General features: G+C 46.1%; 1 pseudogene; it reads left to right on the top strand.

Annotated features, from left to right (window-relative positions):
- LOC144487076 (uncharacterized) overlaps positions 1 to 18,165 on the top strand; it is a 39,077-nt pseudogene extending 20,912 nt beyond the window's left edge.
- The last annotated feature ends 3,680 nt before the right edge of the window (positions 18,166 to 21,845 follow it).

Raw genomic sequence — 21,845 nt, 5'->3', positions numbered from 1 at the left:
TTATGTTGAGAGTTTGGGGGAATAATGTTATGGTTCACCCTCTGAGGTTGTCCTCCTCCTCAGATGTGCACGGCTCTCCCGGGACACGGCATCCATTGATTTGTGAAAAGGGAGAGAGTGAGTGGATGACAGTAAATGGAGGACAGGACATGGTGGTGGACTCTCGCTGTTAGTAACAGATGTCAGTACAGTAGCGAGAGGTGAACTTGATTCAAATGATCAAGATGCAGAATCAGTTTGGGTAGAGATAAGATTTAACAAAGTTAAAAGATCACTTGTGGGAATCATTTATAGGCTCCTAACAATATTCAGAATCTTCGACACAGGACACAGGAATATTAATGGGGTCTTGTAAAAACAAACTGCAATAATCACGGGTGATTTTAACATTCATGTACAAAGAAGAACAAAGAGCCATGCAGCACAGTAACAGGCCCTTTGGCCCACCAAGCCTGCGGCGACTCCTCATTCTTATTCAAACCAAGTACTTAATGCTCATACGCAGTTTCTATTCCTCTGTTCATCTCCCGTTCATGTTTCTATCAAGATAAACCTTGAATATTGGGAACGTGCCTCCTTCCGTCAACTTCACTGGCTGCGCATTCGAGGCACCCACCACTCTCTATGTGAGAACTTGCCCCGCACGTCTCCTCTAAACTTTCCCCCTCTTGCCTTCAAACTGTCCTGTCTTACACCTGATCTTTCCACCCTGGGGAAAAGACTCCAACTATCAACCATATATCTGCCTCTATCAGGTCGCCCCTCAGCCTCCGTCTTTCCAGTGATCTTCAACTTCTCTTCATACCTTAACCAGACCAGGCAACATCCTTGTAAACCTTCTTTGCACCTTCTCCAAAGCAGCCACATCCTTCTGGTTGTCTGGCGATCAGAACTGCACGCAATATTCCATATTGGGCCTAACTAATGTTTAATACAGCTGTAATATAACTTGCCAACTTTTATACTCGATTCCCTGGCCAATGAAGCAAGCATGCTGCATGCATTGTTGACTATGTTATTCACTTTCAGGGATCAGTGGACAAGTACGCACAGATCCATCTGTATGTCAATGCTCCTGTTATTTTTTTTCAGACAGGGAAGGCTGGGGGAACGATCATGTGGAGTTGTATCAAATTATAGAAATAAGCCTTTCCCCTTTGTTTTAAGAGACAATAACCAGGGGCATAGATTTAAGGCGTTGGGCAGGAGCTTCAGAGGAGAATTGAAGATGGCACAGTGGTTAGCATTGCTGCCTCACAACGTCAGGGACCTTTGTTTAATTCTGGCCTCGGGTGACTGCCTGTGTGGAGCTTGCATGATCCCCCCCATGTGTGCATGTTTCCGTCAGGTACTCTGGTTTCCTCCCACAGTCCAAAGATGTGTAGGTTAGGTGGATTTGCCATGGTAAATGTCCAGTGATAAGCAGTTGTGTGGGCCTGGCTTTTTCGGACAGTCAGTGCAGAGTCGATGAGGCGATTGGGCACCTTCTGCACAATGGGGATTCTATGGTTCTGTGGAAAAGTTATTTCACCCAGAGGGTGGTGGGAATCTGGATCTCACTGCCTGAAAGGGTGGTGGAGTCAGGAACACTCGCAACATTTAAAAAGCATTCAGACAAGCACTTGAAATGCCGCAGCAGACAAGGCTATGGAGCAAGTGGTGGAAATTGATTAGAATAGATTGCTGCTTGATGGCTGACACAGGCACGATGGGCCGAAGGGCCTCTTTCTGTGCTGAAAAACTCTATAAAGGCGCAGGGGTTGGAAGTTATGAACCAGAACCTGAATTTCCACTGATTCCTGTGATTTCTCTCTCTCTGATCCCAATGCGGTGGAATGTCAATCACACTGATTTTTGTGCCCTGGGTGTAGGGGAATAATGTGATGGTGACTCTATGAGGACCCTTTCACATGCTTACAGGGGGGCCACACGTCACCCAGTCACACAGCCCTTGATTTGTGAGGAAGAGTAAAGAGTGAATGGAGGCAATTGTTAAGACGCAGACCAGAAACTCCAAGGTGTTTTGTGAAGTTCGCCTGGACTCTTGGTTTTACATTTGATTTTGGCATTGATGACCATGAGGTGTTTCACTCCAGGTATGAATGAAGTGACCCACTAGGATGCTTTTATCAAACACAGTTTATTTAAGAATGCAGTTAGAATATAACAACAAGAATTAGCATAACCTTTACCAATTGCAAGACTTAAACATGACACAGTGTAACTCTTAACAGCTAGCTATCTCTGTTGTTCCAATATAAAGCAATACCCACAGACATACAGCCTTCTCCAACGTTAGTTAGCACAAAAACAGGTAAGCTCACGTGTTGCCGATTTCCAGCTTTTTACCACTTCCAGAGACCCAACAGACAATTGTTTTCAGAGAAGGATGTCGCCTGCGAACAGCCCAACCGCAGAGAGGTAACCCCAGTCTCTGACAGCTTCCAACACAGCAACACTGAAACAGCAAAAACTCCAACTTCAGAGAGGGAAACAACACTGCTGTTTGTCTTCACTTCAAGCAGCTTCTGAAAGCAGAATTGAAACTAGAATGTTCTGTGAAAAATAACTGTCCCTCAGTCACATGACATAACCTGTCAATCACCCGCAATCAAGCTCTACTCTGCCATCCCAGGGGAAACACTGAAACAACAGAACACTGCATTTGTTCAGATTAAAATCAACATGATGTCAATTATACTGCTTCAGTAACAACAAAGGAAACCGGCTACAGATAGCACGGTGCTGACAACATAACCTGCAGAGAGACATGATTAAAATAGAAAGTGGAAGCAGGAGTTGGCCATTCGGCCCTTCGAGTCTGCTCCACCATTCATTTTGTTCATGGCTGATCATCGAATTCAATATCCTTCAATATTCGGTATATTTCTTCAAGACATAGTTTGTAACAAAATGTACATTCCAACACGTCCTTCAGCCGGTTCCATGTGACCGGTGATGAGCACACAAGCTCTATGTGTTGCAGGCACCAGAGAGTCTCCTGTGTCCATCCATTCGAACACACACTCTCAGGTCCACAACCAGTATCACAATCAGCGATTTCCCACACTATCTGCTATTCTCCCAGCTCCAGCGCTGCTACTTCTACGTGTAAGGATTACAAGATCTGGACGCTGTCATCATTTTTACTTCATTCCCTGATGTTTCGTGCTCTCTTCTACAGGCACATAAAGTTCCATTGTTACTCTCCCATCAAAGACACAAGCCTACGCTGGTGACAACCTGCCTGACCATCATGTCTACACAGGGAAAGCCTCTTGCCTGTGACCATCCCATTCTCACAGTGGTGGAGTTATCTGACTAACTAGAACCCTGCAGAGAGAGGCTGACATGTCTCTGACAGTCGATGCTGCTTTCTGGGCATTGCCTGTGTCTGTGTGGGGATGACCTTTCTACCATTTCACTTTCATTCTCATTCGACCCCATATGCCTCAGATTATATGCTATAAAATGCTTCACCACCTTGTCAGAACTTGGCAAGTTATTCATCCTTTTGCCTCACTGCAACCATAGAACCCACGCCTACTCAGTTCTCCAGTAATCTCCATCCCGATATACTTGGATTGATGTGGCAGATACTGTCCAGTCCTGAGAGAACAGAAATTTGCTCCAAACTCACGTAGCCTTGGGGAAGAGTACCAAGTGTTGCCAAGTGCATCATTGAATTGAGTTTAACCTTTCTCCTCCCATTCCAGCCCTGTGTTCTTAACCAGGTATTCCTCACTGGTCTCTCCAGGGCTGCTGCCTATTAAAGTGCTGCCCGTGCCAGCATTGCCTGAACCCGGACTTCCCCTGCAGCGAGTGGTTAAGGGTTGGAGTTCACTGTCTGGGAGTGTGGTGGAGACACGTTCAGTTGAAAGTTTCCAAAGGGAATTGGATTATGATCTGAAAAGGAAGATTGTGCAGGGTTACGGGGAGAATTTGGGGGAATGACACTTAGTAAATTGCTCATTCAGAGAGCCAGTGCAGAGAGCATGGGCCGAATGGTCTCCTTCTGCTCTGTAATATCGCTTCTCTGCCTTTTGGCTAAGATCAAGTGTAGCATGGAGAGGATGCTGCACTTGGTTGAGGTCATTAGGTTACGCTGAGGCTTCATATGTTTCATATGAAGCAATTTTTAAAAGCGGCATCTCGGCCTTTTGGTTAGGATGCAAATGAGCCCAAGTCTTGGAGGAGGAACCTCCCCCTTCTCCAATCAGCTTGGCTCATGTAGATCGGGCCCAGGACAGGGTGGTTTGGTCGCCTGCCCTGTCTTGTCAGCCTGGATCGGAAATGTCTCAACTTGTTGAGACTCTGAATTGGATTTGATTTGATTGAATTGGAAAAGTATATAAAAAAACAATTCTCTGATTCTACCTGAGAGAGATACCAATGGCCCTTTGTGGACACTGGCTAAATTACCTAACCCTGTTGACACTGCAACATCACCAGCTTCCAGTTAAAATGTCGATACATTTCAAACCATTATCTTCACAGAATTATTGCGGAGCACCACGAGTAAAATGTGTCTGCACCGGCTCACCAAACGAGGATTAGGAATTTGTCTCATTCTACTGCCTTCTCCTCGTATCTTTGCACATTGTTTCATTCGATTGTTCATCGACTGCCCTTTGTTATGCCTCGAATCAGCCTGCCCCAACCACACTTCCAGACTGTACATTCCAGACCCGTGCCACTGGCATCATGAAAAAGGTTTCTCTCACATCATCTTCAACCCCACCACACACTCCGTTCCTGAGCCACTGACCATCCCATGTCCCTCCCTCTGACTCAGGGTAAGGACATGGGAATCCTGTGCTCTTCCCTTTCACCATCATCCTTTTTGTCATTTAATCACTCCGGCACTTCCATTTTGTTCTTTCCTTGTCACCCGCCCATCCCCAGCTCCCTGTCACTTAAAACAATTTAATTCACTGCTATTTCCAATTTCTATGTTTAGCTAATTGAACTGAAACTCAATCTGTTTCTATCTTCACAGATATTGCCTGACCTGATCAGATTCTCCAACATATTTTATTCATGTTTCAGATTTACAGCATCAATAGAATTATGCCTTCTGTATCAACTGAAGTTGTGTTTCTTGAATGTCCCGCTTTGTACATTATTATTGTTAATGCTCTTATTCTTAAAAACACTGTGGATTTATCCTGATTCCTGTTATTTTTTTCTCTCTCATCTCCAGTCTGAATTTTAATGGTCTCACAGATTCTTGTGCTGAGGACCTGGCCTCTGCTCTCAGTACAAACCGCTCACTGATAGATCTGTATCTGAGTGGCAATAAACTGGGAGATTCCGGAGTGAAACAGCTGTTTGTGGCTCTGAGGAATGCGGAATGTAAAATACAGAAACTGGAGTAAGTAGCAGACTGTGTGAGATTGTGTTTATAATTACTGAATATTCAATAATATAATATCACCACTGGTATTTGTATAATAAACTCTGCCCAATACTATTGGCGTCAGTTATGAATAAGGAAAACTGCTTTTCCTCTGACTCCTGTTGCTTCTCTCTCTGATCCCTGAGCAATGAGATGTCAGTCCCACAAATCCTTATGTTGAGGGAGTGGGGGAATAATGTTATGGTTCACCCTCTGAGGTTCTCTCCTCCTCCTCATATGTGCACAGCTGTCCCGGGACACAGCATCCATTGATCTGTGAAAAGGGGGAGAGTGAATAGATAACAGTTAATGGAGGACAGGACATGGGGGTGGAGTCTCACTGTTAGTAACAGATGTCAGTACAGCAGCAAGAGCTGAACTTCGTTCAAGATGCAGAATCAGTTTGGATAGAGATAAGATTTAACAAAGTTAAAAGGTCACTTGTGGGAATCATTTATAGGCTCCTAACAACAGTCACAATCTCTGACACAATACACAGGAAAAATAATGGGGCCTTGCAAAAACATATTGCAATAACCACGGGTGATTTTAATCTTCATATACAAAGAAGAACAAAGAACCGCACAGCACAGTAACAGGCCCTTCAGCCCACCAAGCCTGTGGCGCCTCCTAACGCTTATTCAGACCCAGAACTTACTGCCAATTTGCGGTTTCTATTCCTCTGTTGTCTCTTGTTCATGTGTCTACCAAGATGCACCTTGGACATTGGAAACGTGCCTGCTTCTGCCACCTCCATTGGCAGTGCCTTCCAGGCACCCACCACTCTCTGGGTGAAAACTTACCCCACACACCTCCCTCCAAACTTTGCTCCTCTCATCTTCATCCTGTGCCCTCTTGTAGTTGATCATTCCACCCTGGAGAAAAGTCTCTGACTATCCACCATATTGATGCTTCTCATAATTGTGGACACCTCCATCAGGTCACCCCTCAGCCTCCCTTTTTGTAGTGAAACAATCCGTGTCTGTACAACGTCTCCTCATAACTTAACCGTACTTGACCAGGCAACATTCTGGTAAAACTTCCTTGCACCCTCTCCAAAGCATCCACATCATTCTGGTCGTGTCGCGAACGGAACTGCAAGCAATATTCAAATGTGGCGAACTGAAGTTTCATACAGCTGTAACATAACTTGACAACTTTTATACTCGCTGCCCCGGTCGATGAAGACAAGCATGATGTCTGCCTTCTTGACCACCTCATCCACCTGTGTTGCCACTTTCAGGGATCTATAGACTTGTACACACAGATCCCTCTGTAGGTCAATGCTCCTATGGCTTCTTCCATTTACTGTATAAATCGCTCGGATTGTCAAAAGTTGAATAGAAGATCCGTTCACAGAATGTATTCAAGCAATTTCTTGGAGAAGCACGTTCCAGTGCCAATCACACAACAAGCTGTTTTAGACATGGTGATGTGCAAATGTGTGGCGTTTCCAACAAAAATAGATTCCTTCCATTTGGAGAAGAGCAGCAGAAGTGTTCCAGCCGTTGCTAATTCAAGGACTGTATTAGATTAAGCTAAGATGTGGCACCGGGGTTGGCACGGCTGCCGCACAGCGTCAGATTCCCGGATTCATTCCTGCTTTGGACGACTGTCTGTGGAGTTTTCACGTTCTCCCCGTGTCTGTGTGGGTTTCCTCCAGCTGCTCCTGTTTCCTCCCATAGTCCAAAAAAAACTGTGTAGGTTAGGTGGATTGGCCATGCTAAATTGCCCGTTAGTGTCCAAGATGTGTCGGTTTGGGGGATTAACAGAGTAAATATGTGGGGTTACGGGAAACCGGGCAACTGCAGATCTATTAGTCGTACATTGATGGTATGGAAATCCTATAATAATCCATAATAAAGGAAGTGATAACAGAACACTTCGAAATTAATGGCAGCATTAGACAGTGCCAACATGGATTTATGAAAGGCTGGCACGGTGACACAGTGGTTAACATTGTTGCGTCACAGCCAGGGGCCCGGGTTCAATTCCTGCCTTGGGTGACTGTGTGGAGTTCCTACATTCTCCCCGTGTCTGCGTGTGTTTCCTCTGGGTGCGCCGGTTTCCTCCCACACTCCAAAGATATGGATGGTAGATGGATTGGCCATGGTAAAATTGCCCTTAGTGTCCCAAGATATGTAGGTTAGGTGGATTAGCCCTAGTAAATTTGTGAGTTTATGGGGAGCGGACCGTGGTAAGTTACTCTGTCAGTGTGTCTCGATGGGCCGAATGACGATTCCTACACTAGGGATTCTAGAGTTCCATGATTCACACACAAGAGGTTATTAAATAAAATTGGAGCACGTGGGATTGGGAGGAATATACCAGCATGGATTGAGAACTGATTAATGGACAGAAACAAGGAGTTGGAATACATGGGGTTCTTTTGGGTTGACAGCCTCTAACTAGTGGAGTACGGCAGGGATCAGTGTTTGGGTCTCAGCTATTCAGAATCTACATGAATGATATTGATGTGGGGATCAAATATAATATTTCCAAATTTGCGAATAATGGAAAACTAGGTGAAAATCTGAATTGTGAGGAGGATGCAAAGATGTTTCAAGGGGATGTGGAGAGGCTCAGGGAGGCTCCACAACTGGAGTAATGTGTACAGTGTTGAGCTCTTTACTTAAAAAAGGACAGAATTGTATTGGAACCAGTTCAGAGAAAGTTCACTCGGCTGATTCCTGGGATGGACAGGTTTATTTTACGAGGGAAATTAGAGCAGATTGGAGCAATATCTATGAATGTTCAGAAGATTAAAAGGTGATCGCATTGAGGGGATGAGACAGGGTGGTTGCTGAGAGGCTGTTTCTTGTAAGAGAGACCAGAACAAGGGGACAGATTTTAAAATGTAATTGTCAGTCCCTTAAGACTGAGATTAGGAGAAATTCATTTTTTTAGATGGTGGCTGGTCAGTGGAATTCTGTTCCCTGGAGTCCAGTGGCGGCAGAGTCATTGAATATATTCAAGGCTGAGTTAAGAATGATTTTGGATTGAGAAGCGAATCAAGGGTTACGGGGAAAAGAGTTGAGACTATAATTAGATCAGCTGTGATGGAGTATGCTCGAGGGGCTGAAGGACCTTCTGCTGCTCCGAGGTATTTTGTTCCCATCCCAATACGTCCTTCAGACTGCTATCTATGACCAGTGATGGATACACAGGCTCTATGTTTTGTCCTCACCAGAGGCTCTCCTGTGCCCATTCATTAGGCCACCCACTCAACCCATCTCACCAGCAGTAATTACCCACTCTGCCCCCAGGCCTTCCTGATCCAGCACTTCATCTTCCATTGGCGTAAGGATGGCAAGACCTGGATGTTTCCACTCTTCTTCACTCATTCCCTAGATGATGTTTGCTCTCTTTCCAACACATAAATTGTTACTCACTCGTCAAACATATGCAGTAGCCCAGGGTTGTCCAACGTGTGGACCAAGGGGTGAATGTGACCCTCGAAGCCCCTCAATGCGGCCCCCGGAGCGAGTTTCCAGAATCTCAGTCACACCGTTCAGTTTGACTGGAAGAATCTGCATGGAGCTGCTCCAATCACATGCCGTTTCTTTCCCATGTTTGCTGCTGATAGCTCTTTGAGCCGATCTGCAGCAAATGTGGGAGAGAAACAATTTGTGATTGATGAGGATTAAACTCTAATAATCATCTTTAATTATTACTCATTATTGTGCTCAGCAAGTTGTTTCTTTTCATATCTCAGTTTAGTTTGTAATTGAAATTTCTGCTGTGCCAAACTTTATCATTCTGAAATTTACTCATCGGCCGCTTGAGTGAGAAAAACATTGACGTGTGTTTGCCTCCGTGAATATGTTGGTCAGCCCTGCTCGAGCCTATGCTGGTGTCAGCCTAACGGACATGTCTCTGACAGTCAATGCTGCTGCATTTGCATTGTAAGAGTTTTAACACCAGGTTAAAGTCCAACAGGTTTATTTGGTCGCAAATACCATTAGCTTTCAGAGCGCTGCTCCGTCGTCAGATGGAGTGGAAATCTGCTCTCAAACGGGACACAGACACACAAAATCAAGTTCCAGAATACTGATTAGAATGCGAATCCCTACAGCCAACCAGGTCTTAAAGAGACAGATAATGTGAGAGAAGGGAGCATTAAGCACAGGTTACAGAGATGTGTATTGTCTCCAGACAGGACAGCCAATGACATTCTGCAAGTCCTTTGCATTGCCAGTGTCTGGGTGGAGATGTTCTTTCCACAATTTCCCCAACATCCTTATTCACATATCAGGCTGTGCTGCACTGACCGTGGCAGAACACATCAGGACATTGATCCTTTTCCACTCTGTAACCACGTCTCTGAAACCTGCTCACCTCCCAGCAATCTCCATCCAGACTGGCTTGTACCGATGGGATAATCTCCTCCCATCCTGAGGGAACAGGACCTCACTCTGAGCTTGAGCAGCCGGGAGGAGCCCCTCCAGGGAGGGGCTCCTCCCGGCTCTGCTTTCTGACATTTCAGTCCTTCATTCAATAAGCAGAGCTCCCTAGCTGCTCCCTCCAGGGCTGCTGTGTTTGAAAGTCCTGCTGCCTTTGGAGGTGGTGCCAGCATTCCCTGAATCGGGACTGCCCCCTGCCGAGGCTGCCTCAGTGGGCACCTCCCCCTGCCTGCCAGCCGTTAATTGTCCGCCTCTGACAATATCACCTTCATAACTCTGCCTGTCCTGCCCACACGGACACACCACCCATTTCCAATCCCCATGTTGGGACTTCAGAGCTTCTGGTAAAATCACAGCCATTCTCTTCAACCTCACCACAAACTGCATTCCCAAACCACTGACCATCCCATGTCCCTCCCGAGCCACTCCGAGTAAGGACACGGGGATCCTGTGATTATGGTCCTGTCCCATCATCACTTTTATCATTTAATCACTCCTGTAATTCCAGTTTGTCCTTTCTTTGTTTCTTCCCCAGCCACCCACCGCTGTCACTTCAAACCTGTCAATTCACTGCCCGTTCCCAGTTCCAATGGAACATAGAACATAGAACAGTACAGCACAGAACAGGCCCTTCGGCCCACGATGTTGTGCCGAGCTTTATCTGAAACCAAGATCAAGCTATCCCACTCCCTATCATCCTGGTGTGCTCCATGTGCCTATCCAATAACCGCTTAAATGTTTCTAAAGTGTCTGACTCCACTATCACTGCAGACAGTCCATTCCACACCCCAACCACTCTCTGCGTAAAGAACCTACCTCTGATATCCGTCCTGTATCTCCCACCACGAACCCTATAGTTATGCCCCCTTGTAATAACTCCATCCACCCGAGGAAATAGTCTTTGAACGTTCACTCTATCTATCCCCTTCATCATTTTATACACCTCTATTAAGTCTCCCCTCAGCCTCCTCCGCTCCAGAGAGAAGAGCCCTAGCTCCCTCAACCTTTCCTCATATGACCTACCCTCCAAACCAGGCAGCATCCTGGTAAATCTCCTCTGCACTCCTTCCAGCGCTTCCACATCCTTCCTATAGTGAGGTGACCAGAACTGCACACAATATTCCAAATGTGGTCTCACCAAGGTCCTGTACAGTTGCAGCATAACCCCACGGCTCTTAAACTCCAACCCCCTGTTAATAAAAGCTAACACACTATAGGCCTTCTTCACAGCTCTATCCACTTGACTGGCAACCTTTAGAGATCTGTGGATATGGACCCCAAGATCTCTCTGTTCCTCCACAGTCTTCAGAACCCTACCTTTGACCCTGTAATCCACATTTAAATTTGTCCTACCAAAATGAATCACCTCACATTTATCAGGGTTAAACTCCATTTGCCATTTTTCAGCCCAGCTTTGCATCCTATCTATGTCTCTTTGCAGCCGACAACAGCCCTCCACCATACCACTACTCCACCAATCTTGGTGTCATCAGCAAATTTACTGATCCACCCTTCAGCCCCCTCCTCTAAGTCATTAATAAAAATCACAAAGAGCAGAGGACCAAGCACTGATCCCTGCGGCACACCGCTAGCAACCTGCCTCCAATCCGAAAATTTTCCATCGACCACCACCCTCTGTCTTCGGTCAGACAGCCAGTTACCTATCCAATCGACCAACTTTCCCTCTCTCCCACACCTCCTCACTTTCATCATAAGCCGACCATGGGGGACCTTATCAAACGCCTTACTAAAATCCATGTATATGACATCAACTGCCCTACCTTCATCAACACACTTAGTTACCTCCTCAAAAAATTCTATCAAATTTGTGAGGCACGACTTGCCCTTCACGAATCCGTGCTGACTATCTCGGATTAATCCGCATCTTTCTAAATGGTCGTAAATCCCATCCCTAAGGACCCTTTCCATCAATTTACCAACCACCGAAGTAAGACTAACCGGTCTATAATTACCAGGGTCATTTCTGTTCCCTTTCTTAAACAGAGGAACAACATTCGCCATTCTCCAGTCCTCTGGCACCATCCCCGTGGACAGCGAGGACCCAAAGATCAACGCCAAAGGCTCTGCAATCTCATCCCTTGCCTCCCAAAGAATCCTAGGATACATTTCATCAGGCCCAGGGGACTTATCGACCTTCAGTTTATTCAAAACTGCCAAGACATCCTCCCTCCGAACATCAATTTCCTCCAGCCTATTCGCCTGTAACACCTTCTCTTCCTCAAAAACATGGCCCCTCTCCTTGGTGAACACTGAAGAAAAGTATTCATTCATCACCTCGCCTATCTCTACTGACTCCATACACAAGTTCCCACTACTGTCCTTGACCGGCCCTAACCTCACCCTGGTCATTCTTTTATTCCTCACATAAGAGTAAAACGTTACCCCTGTTTCTCTCTTCACATATATTTAGCTAACCTGCTGAGCATTTCCAGTTTATTTATATTTCATTTGCAGCATTGAGTATTTCCTCATTCTACAGAAATGCAGGTTGTGTTTTTGGAATGTCTGATACAATACATTATTATTGTTATTAACAGTATTATTTAAAACACTGGGGATTGAGCCTGATTCCTGTTATTCCTCTCTCTGGTCTCCAGTCTGGCTAATAACGCTCTCACAGATTCTTGTGCTGAGGATCTCGCCTCTGCTCTCTGTACAAACCAGTCACTGAGGATTCTGTTCCTGGGATTAAACTCCTTCACAGATCAATCTGTCCCTGCTCTCCGCCGCCTCATACTGACCTGCAGGAGTCTGGAGGAGATCTGGTGAGTGTTTGTGTTAATTTTTAGTATAACAATTAAAATATAAATGGATTTAAAATATAAATGGGCCTGAATCTTCCAAGCAGCAGCAATGGTAAGCAGATTGCCGGTATGTGTGAAAATTCCCCCAACCTGAAACTGCTTCATATTTCTCCCAGAATCTTCAGCACTGCGACACCGGGAGCTCCATCAGAGCAGACAAGAGTCGGGGAAGAGAGAGCACACACCCTATTTACAGCACAGTGACCCCGGGGAGCTCCATCAGAGTAGAGTCGGGGAAGAGAGAGCACACACCCTGAGTACAGCACAGTGACCCCGGGGAGCTCCATCAGAGCAGAGTCGAGGAAGAGAGAGCACACACCCTGTTTACAGCACAGTGACCTCGGAGAGCTCCATCAGAGTAGAGTCGGGGAAGAGCGAGCACACACCCTGATTACAGCACAGTGACCCCGGGGAGCTCCATCAGAGCAGAGTCGGGGAAGAGACAGCACACACCCCATTTACAGCACAGTGACCTCGGGGAGCTCCATCAGAGCAGACTAGAGTCGAGGAAGAGAGAGCACACACCCTATTTACAGCACAGTGACCCGGGGGAGCTCCATCAGAGCAGAGTCGGGGAAGAGAGAGCACACACCCTGTTTACAGCACAGTGATCTCGGGGAGCTCCATCAGAGCAGACTAGAGTCGAGGAAGAGAGAGCACATACCCTATTTACAGCACAGTGACCCCGGGGAGCTCCATCACAGCAGAGCAGAGTCAGGGAAGAGAGAGCACACACCCTATTTACAGCACAGTGACCCCAGGGAGCTCCATCAGAGCAGAGTCGGGGAAGAGAGAGCACACACCCTATTTACAGCACAGTGACCCCGGGGAGCTCCATAAGTGTTAGTTGATTGTGGGAGTGAATGGGTTGGTGTGTCGCTGGATGAATTGTTCGTCAGGGAGCTGAGGAGAGGTTCAAGGATTAGTTCTGGGTGTCGGGAGAGTGGTCGAGTTGTATTGTGTTGGCTTGGAGGGTTAATCAGCAGTTTGGATGGTGGCTGGGAGTTGGTAATGTTGCTGGGTGTCTAGTCAGATGTGGTTGCGTGGTCGGCGGTTGGGGTTGGTTTATAGCTTTGGAGAGTAGTGGGTTGGGGTTGCTTCTTGAGTAATCAGTTTAAGTCAGAGATATAGTCAAGAATGTATTCAAGAGGAGGCTGCATATAGCACTTGGGGCGAACAGAATCAAAGGTTATGGGGAGAAAGCAGGATTAGGCTATTGAGTTGGACGATCAGCCATGATTGTGATGGATGGTGGAATAGGCTTAAAGGGCAAAATGGTCTCCTCCTGCTCCTATCTTCTATGTTTCTGTGTCAGGTCAGGAGAGGTTGGGACGGATGAGGCCAAGTTGGGAGGTTTAGTCAGATTTGTTCAAGGGCTAGTGGGAGGTAGTCGGGCTGGAGGGGAGGGAGAGATGATTTACGGGAGTGATAGCCTGTCAGGGGGAGATACCAGCAGTAGCCAGGCCTGTGACACCACAGCTGGTTCTGCTGTGGGACAGGGTCGGGCAAAGAGAAAGCGAGCAGTAGTAATAGGGGACTCGCTAGTTAGAGGCACAGACAGGCGTTTCTGTGGCCGCACTCGAGATTCCAAGATGGTGTGTTGCTTCCCTGGTGCCAGCGTCAAGGACGTCTCTGAGCGATTGCAGGACATTCTTAAGGGGGAGGGTGAGCAGCCAGAGGTCGTTGTACATATTGGTACCAACGACATAGGTAGGAAAAGGGATGAGGTCCTGAAATGTGAATACAGAGAGTTAGACAGAAGGCTACCGTGTCGGACCTCGAAGGTAGTAATTTCAGGACTCCTACCGGTGTCACGTGCTAGTGAGAATCGGAATAGGAGGATTAGGCAGATGAATGACTGGATTGAGAGCTGGTGCAGGGGGCAGGGATTTAGATTTTTGGATCATTGGGATCTTTTCTGGGAAAGGGCTGATCTGTTCAAGAGGGATGGGTTACATTTGAACTGGAGGGGGACTAACATCCTGGCGAGGAGATTTGCTCGAGCAGCTCGGGAGCGTTTAAACTAGTTTGGCAGAGGGGTGGGATCCAAAGCAGTAGGGAGACAAAAGAGAACTTTGTGGACAGCACGGAAGTTAAAGAGAGCACATTAATTAGTAAAGGCAGTGTCAGTAATCCACGTACCAGACACATCAGACAGAAGCAAGACAGAGAGCAAGGGAAGTCCAGATTAAACTGCATTTATTTCAATGCAAGAGGCCTGACGGGCAAGGCAGATGAACTCAGGGCATGGATGGGTACGTGGGACTGGGATATTATAGCAATTACTGAAACATGGCTAAGGGAGGGACAGGACTTGCAGCTTAATGTTCCAGGGTACAGATGCTATTGGAAAGATAGAACAGGAGATAAGAGAGGAGGGGGAGTTGCACTTTTGATTCGGGAAAGCATCACGGCCGTACTGAGAGGGGATATATCCGAGGATTCGGCCACTGAGTCTATATGGGTAGAACTGAGAAATAAGAAGGGGGAAATCACTTTGATAGGGTTGTACTATAGGCCCCCAAATAGTCAGCGGGAAATTGAGGAGCAAATATTTAAGGAGATGACAGATAGCTCCAAGAAAAATAGGGCGGAAATAGTCGGAGATTTTAAATTTCCCAACGTTAACTGGGACAGCCATAGTATTAGAGGGTTGGATGGAGAGAAATTTGTTGTGTATTCAGGAGGAATTTCTCATTCAGTATGTGGATGGCCCGACTAGAGAGGGGCGAAAACTTGACCAGCTCTTGGGAAATAAGGAAGGGCAGGTGACAGAAGTGTGAGTGAGGGATCACATTGGGAGCAGTGACCATAATTCTATTAGTTTTAAGATATCTATGGAGAATGATAGGTCTGTCCCAAAAGTTAATATTCTAAACTGGGACAAGGCCAATTTTGATGGTATCAGGCAGGAACTTTCAAAAGTTAATTGGGGGAGTCTGTGGGAATGAAGAGGGACGTCTGGTAAGTGGCAGACTTTCAAAAGTGCATTAACCAGGGTTCAGTATAAACACATTCCTCTCAGAGTGAAGGGCAAGGCTGGCAGAAGTCGGGAACCCTGGATGACTCGGGATATTGAGGCCCTGGTCAAGAAGAAGAATGAGGCACATGATGTGCATTGGCAGCTGGGATCAAGTGAATCTCTTGAAGAGTATAGGGGGTGTAGGAGTAGAGTTCAGAGAGAAATCAGGAGGACAAAAAGGGGACACGAAATTGTTTTGGCAGATAAGGCAAAGGAGAATCCAAAGAGCTTCTACAAATACATAAAGGGCAAAAGAATAACAAGGGAGAGAGTAGGACCTCTTAAGGATCAACAAGGTCATCTATGTGTGGATCCACAAGAGATGGGTGAGATCCTAAATGAATATTTCTCATCAGTATTTGCTGTTGAGAAAAGCTTGGATGTTAGGGAACTTGGGGAAATAACTATTGATGTCTTGAGGAGTGTACATATTACAGAGAAGGAGGTGCTGGAAGTCTTAACGCGCATCAAGGTAGATAAATCTCCGGGATCTGATGAGGTATATCCCAGGACGTTGTGGGAGGCTAGGGAGGAAATTGTGGGTCCCCTCGCAGAGACATTTGAATCATCGGTAGTCATGGGTGAACTGCCTGAAGACTGAGAGTAGCAAATGTTGTGCCTTTGTTTAAAAAGGGCTGCAGGGAAAAGTCTGGAAACTGCAGGCCAGTGAGCGTCACATCTGTGGTGGGTAAATTGTTGGAAGGTATTTTGAAGGACAGGATCCACAGGCATTTAGAGATGCAAGGACTGATTAGGGACAGTCAGCATGGCTTTGTGAGTGGAAAATCATGTCTCACAAATTTGATTGAGTTTTTTGAAGGGGTAACCAAGAAGATAGATGAGGGCAGTGCAGTTGATGCTGTCGACATGGACTTTAGCAAGGCCTTTGACAAGGTACCGCATGGTAGTTTGTTGCATAAAGTTAAATTTCACGCGTTCCAGGGTGAGGTATCGAAATGGAGACAAAATTTGCTCCTTGACAGAAGCCAGAGGGTGGTTGTCGAGAGTTGTTTTTCAAACTGGAGGCCTGTGACCAGCGTTGTGCCTCAGGGATCAGTGCTGGGCCCACTGTTATTTGTCATTTATATTCATGGTTTGGATGAGAATATAGGAGGCATGGTTCGTAAGTTTGCAGATGACACTACGATTGGTGGCATGGTGGACAGTGAGGAAGGTTATCTCCAATTGCAGCGGGATCTTGATCAATTGGGCCAGTTGGCTGATGAATGGCAGATGGAGTTTAATTTAGACAAATGCGAGGTGATGCATTTTGGTAGATTGAGCAAGGGCAGGACTTACTCAGTTGATGGCAGGGCGTTGGGGAGAGTTGCAGAATAAAAAGATCGAGGGGTATATGTTTATAGCTCCTTGAAAGTGGAGTCACAGGTGGACAGAAGGCATTCGGCATGCTTGGTTTCATCGGTCAGAACATTGAATACAGGAGTTGGGACATCTTGTTAAAGTTGTACAAGACATTGGTAAGGCCACACTTGGAATGCTGTGTGCAATTCTCGTCACTCTATTATAGAAAGGATATTATTAAACTAGAAAGAGTGCAGAAAAGGTTCACTAGGATGCTACTGGGACTTGATGGATTGAGTTATAAGGAGAGGCTAATAGACTGGGACTTATTTTCTTGGAGCGTTGGTCGGCTGAGGGGTGACCTTATAGATGTCTATAAAATAATGAGGGGCTTAGATCAGCTAGATAGTCAATATATTTTCCCAAAGTTAGGGGAGTCTAAAACTAGAGGGCATCGGTTTAAGTTGAGAGGACAGAGATACAAAAGGGTCCAGAGGGGCAATTTGTTCTCACAGAGGGTGATGAGTGTCTGGAACAAGCTGCCAGAGGTAGTAGTAGAGGCGGGTACAATTTTATCTTTTAAAAAGCAGTTAGATAGTTACAAGGGTACGATGGGTAAAGAGGGATATGGGCCAAATGCGGGTAATTGGGATTAGATTAGGGTTTTTTTTTTAAAGTGTGGCGTGGACAAGTTGGGCCAAAGGGCCTGTTTCCATGCTGTAAACCTCTGTGACTCTATGAGTGGGTCTAGTCAGATTGTGGGAGGTGTCGGATGGGGATCAGTAGGAAGTGATTGGGGGACTCGGTTGTGCTATTCAGGTATTAGCCCAGGTGGTGAGCTGTCTAACATTACCTGAGTAACTATCCAGGTAGATTTTGTGGATCTGTCCCAAGTATCTGACTCTAACTGCAGCAGGGGAGTTCCCCAATAGTAGTTAATACCTCTGGGACAATTCCCAGGTTGATCAGTGTGTCAGGACATCCACAGGGTCCCGATGCTCATCTTCGGATGTGTGTCTGGTCTCTGGCGATCCAGAGAGCAGAAGATTTGTCCCATTAACTCCAGTCTCCTGTTATTTACTCTGTTGTTCAATCTGTTTATTTCCTGTTTCATCTTTATTCTGTTTCAGGCTGCAGAAAAATTGGATCAGTCGTGGAGAGAGCCAGCTGGAGCCGCTGGAGGGATCCAGACCGGGACTGAAAGTGCTACTGTGAACATTTCAATCTATAAACATTGCTGCTCCACCGGTTACAGTGAAATCCTGAATTGTGAAGATCTTCGACAGCTCCTTCCAAACCCTTCATTCCTGCCCCTCTCCCTCCCTATTCCATCAGCCCCTCCAGCCTGGCAGTGATTTCCCTGCTTACCTGGTTTCCCAGCTGGAAAACTGTTGTAGTTTTAGTCTCCACATTGAAGGAAAGATTGCTGCAAACCATTGTTTAAGCAGCAATGTGTTGTCAGTGTTCTCAGCAACAGAGTCTTCAACCTCCTTTCAAAAGGGAGCAGCAGAGATAATTCTCCAGAGAGAGAACAGTGTGTGTGATTCTGACAGTACCCAGCAGAGGGCAGATTGGTCAATCTTGTCACAGTTTCCTCTCTGTCTGTGAATGAATTAAAGACTCCACCAGCCTCTCCTCAAAACCTCTTTCACTATCTGGTGATTAAAGTGACACAATGCCACCATCTGCTGGTGGCTCACAGCTACTGCAGGCGCTGCTGTCTGTGAGCCTCAGACAAGTTCAGTATGTCCCATGTCTGCACCTGGGAACCGGTTACTGCAGTGTGAATATTGAACAATATTGAGAGGGATTGGAGTTTGCAGCAGGAACCCTGGCTGGTGAATTCACCCTTTTATCACCAGACACTGTACATGAACTCTGTTCCCTCATTCCCTATGGGAGATATTGTCTGGAGATTGTAGTTGGGGATGATCTCAGACTGTAATGTGTACATTTGGTGCAGTTATCAGACACTAATCCCATTCAGAATGGGGGTGGGTAAACTCTGCTGCACTCTGTAATTCCTGTGTCAGACATTGTCAGTGTTTAATCTTCCACAGGGGATCTTGCTAACGGTTCTTTTAATGTTTCCAAGATAATTGTCTCAATCTCACAGACTGGTTCTTTGAAAATTGGAAATACAAACATTTTGAGACACAATTACAACCTTTCATCACATTTTGTCCGTGTTCGATCAGAAAATAATTTCCAAACAAACTATTCCCCTTTTGCAGCTCTTGCTTTACAATTCCACAGGTTTCGGTGATACAGAGAGCAGCTCCATTGGAATCCAAATGCTCTCATTCCACTCTCGCCCCCCGTTTACCCTGCCAATTATCAACCTCAACAAAAGTTCCCACATATTTAGCTGGGACAGTTTCAGTGTTGACTCTGGTGAAGCAGGGTGTCCATTCCTTAACCCACAACACACACACACGGTAAATGTTACTGCAATTATTTGTGGAACTGTTAAAATCCCGAATGCACAGATTGATTAAAGTGATTCCAATCCAAAGGTGGAATGCGTTTCTGATTTATAATCTCAATCACACAGAGGTACTGACATTCCCACATAAAAACACACAATCACAAGCACAATCTCACACACACGCTCACACAGAGAGACACACAGAGCAACACACAGAGACCCACAATCATGGAAACAGACATACAGACACACAATCATCCACACACACACACATCTGTGCATCCTACACACATCCCTCCAGACACACACACAGATACACACAGACACAAACTGACACCCCCAGACTCATTCACACACTGACAAACTCACACACATGCTCACGGGCACAGATACACACTCTCACAAACACACACAACCCAGACACTTCCATACTCTTACCCACGTACTGACACACAGAGAGACTTACAGAGCGAAACACAGAATCTCTCTTAAATACACACAACACGCAGCCATACACCCACAGAAGCACACATCACAAACCCATGCATTACAGCGGTTAATGAATTCTCAGCACCCCATAACCAAATGATTTAAGTTGGACAACAGTGATAACATTTCCTCTGAAACCGACATCATAGAACATTACAGCGCAGTACAGGCCCTTCGGCCCTCGATGTTGCGCCGACCAGTGGTACCAATCTAATGCCCCTCTAATCTACACTATTCCAATATCATCCATATGTTTATCCAATAACCACTTGAAAGCTCTCAACATTGACGAGTCCACCACTGCTGCAGGCAGGGCATTTCACGCCCTTACTACTCTCTGAGTAAAGAACCTACCTCTAACATCTGTCCTATATCTCTCACCCCTCAATTTAAAGCTATGTCCCCTCGTGCTAGCCAACACCATCCGTGGAAAAAGGCTCTCACTATCCACCCTATCTAATCCTCTGATCATCTTGTATGCCTCTGTTAAGTCACCTCTTAACCTTCTTCTCTCTAACGAAAACAACCTCAAGCCCCTCAGCCTTTCCTCATACGATTTTCCCACCATACCAGGCAACATCCTGGTAAATCTCCTCTGCACCCTTTCCAACACTTCCACATCTTTCCTATAATGCGGCGACCAGAACTGTGCGGCCGCACCAGAGTTTTGCACAGTTGCAGCATGAACTCCTGGCTCCGAAACTCAATCCCTCTACCAATAAAAGCTAACACACCGTACGCCTTAACAACCCTATCAACTTGGGTGCCAAGTTTCAGGGATCTATGCACATGGACACCCAGATCCCTCTGTTCATCCACACTACCAAGTATCTTACCATTAGCCCAGTACTCTGTATTCCTGTTACTCCTTCCAAAGTGAATCACCTCACACGTTTCCGCATTAAACTCCATTCGCCACCTCTCAGACCAGCTCTGCAGCTTATCTATGTCCCTCTGTAACCTGCCACTTCCCTCCGCACTGTCTACAACTCCACTGACTTTAGTGTGTCATCCGCAAATTTACTAATCCATCCTTCCACGCCCTCATCCAAGTCATTAATAAAAATGGCAAACAGCAGTGGCCCCAAAACACAGCCTTGCGGTACACCACTAGTAACTGAACTCCAGGATGAATATTTCCCATCAACCACCACCCTTTGTTTTCTTACAGCGAGCCAATTCCTGATCCAAACCACTAAATCACCCTCAATCCCATGTGTCCGTATTTTCTGCAAAAGCTTACCATGGGGTACCTTATCAAACGCTTTGCTGAAATCCATATCCACCACATCAACCGCTTTACCCTCCTCCACCTCTTTGGTCACCTTCTCAAAGAACTCAATAAGGTTTGTGAGGCACGACCTACCCTTCACAAAACCGTGCAGACTATCCCTAATCAAATTATTCCTTTCCAGGTGATTATAAATCCTATCTCTTATAATCCTTTCCAATACTTTGCCCACAACAGAAGTAAGGCTCACCGGTCTATAATTACCAGGGTTGTCCCTACTCCCCTTCTTGAACAAGGGGACAACATTTGCTATCCTCCAGTCTTCTGGCATTGTTCCTCGAGACAATGACGGCACAAAGATCAAAGTCAAAGGCTCTGCAATCTCCTCTCTAGCCTCCCAGAGAATCCTAGGATAAATCCCATCCGGCACAGGGACTTATCTATTTTTACCCTTTCAAGAATTGCTGACACCTCCTTATGAACATCAATCCCATCCAGTCCAACAGCCTGCATCCCCGTATTCCCCTCAACAACACTGTCCCTCTCCAGTGTGAATACCGACGAAACATATTCATTTAGTGCCTCTCCTATCTCTTCAGACTCCACGCACAACTACCCACTCCTGTCCTTGACTGGCCCGAATCTTACCCTAGTCATTCTTTTACTCCTGACATACCTATATAAATCTTTAAGGTTTTCCTTGATCCTACCCGCCAAAGACTTCTCATGTCCCCTCCTGGCTCATCT

The sequence above is a fragment of the Mustelus asterias genome, unplaced genomic scaffold (assembly GCF_964213995.1).
Source record: "Mustelus asterias unplaced genomic scaffold, sMusAst1.hap1.1 HAP1_SCAFFOLD_583, whole genome shotgun sequence".
NCBI classification, from domain to species: domain Eukaryota; kingdom Metazoa; phylum Chordata; class Chondrichthyes; order Carcharhiniformes; family Triakidae; genus Mustelus; species Mustelus asterias.
Note: the sequence above shows the minus strand (reverse complement) of the source record. Positions and strands in the feature narration are given on the sequence as shown.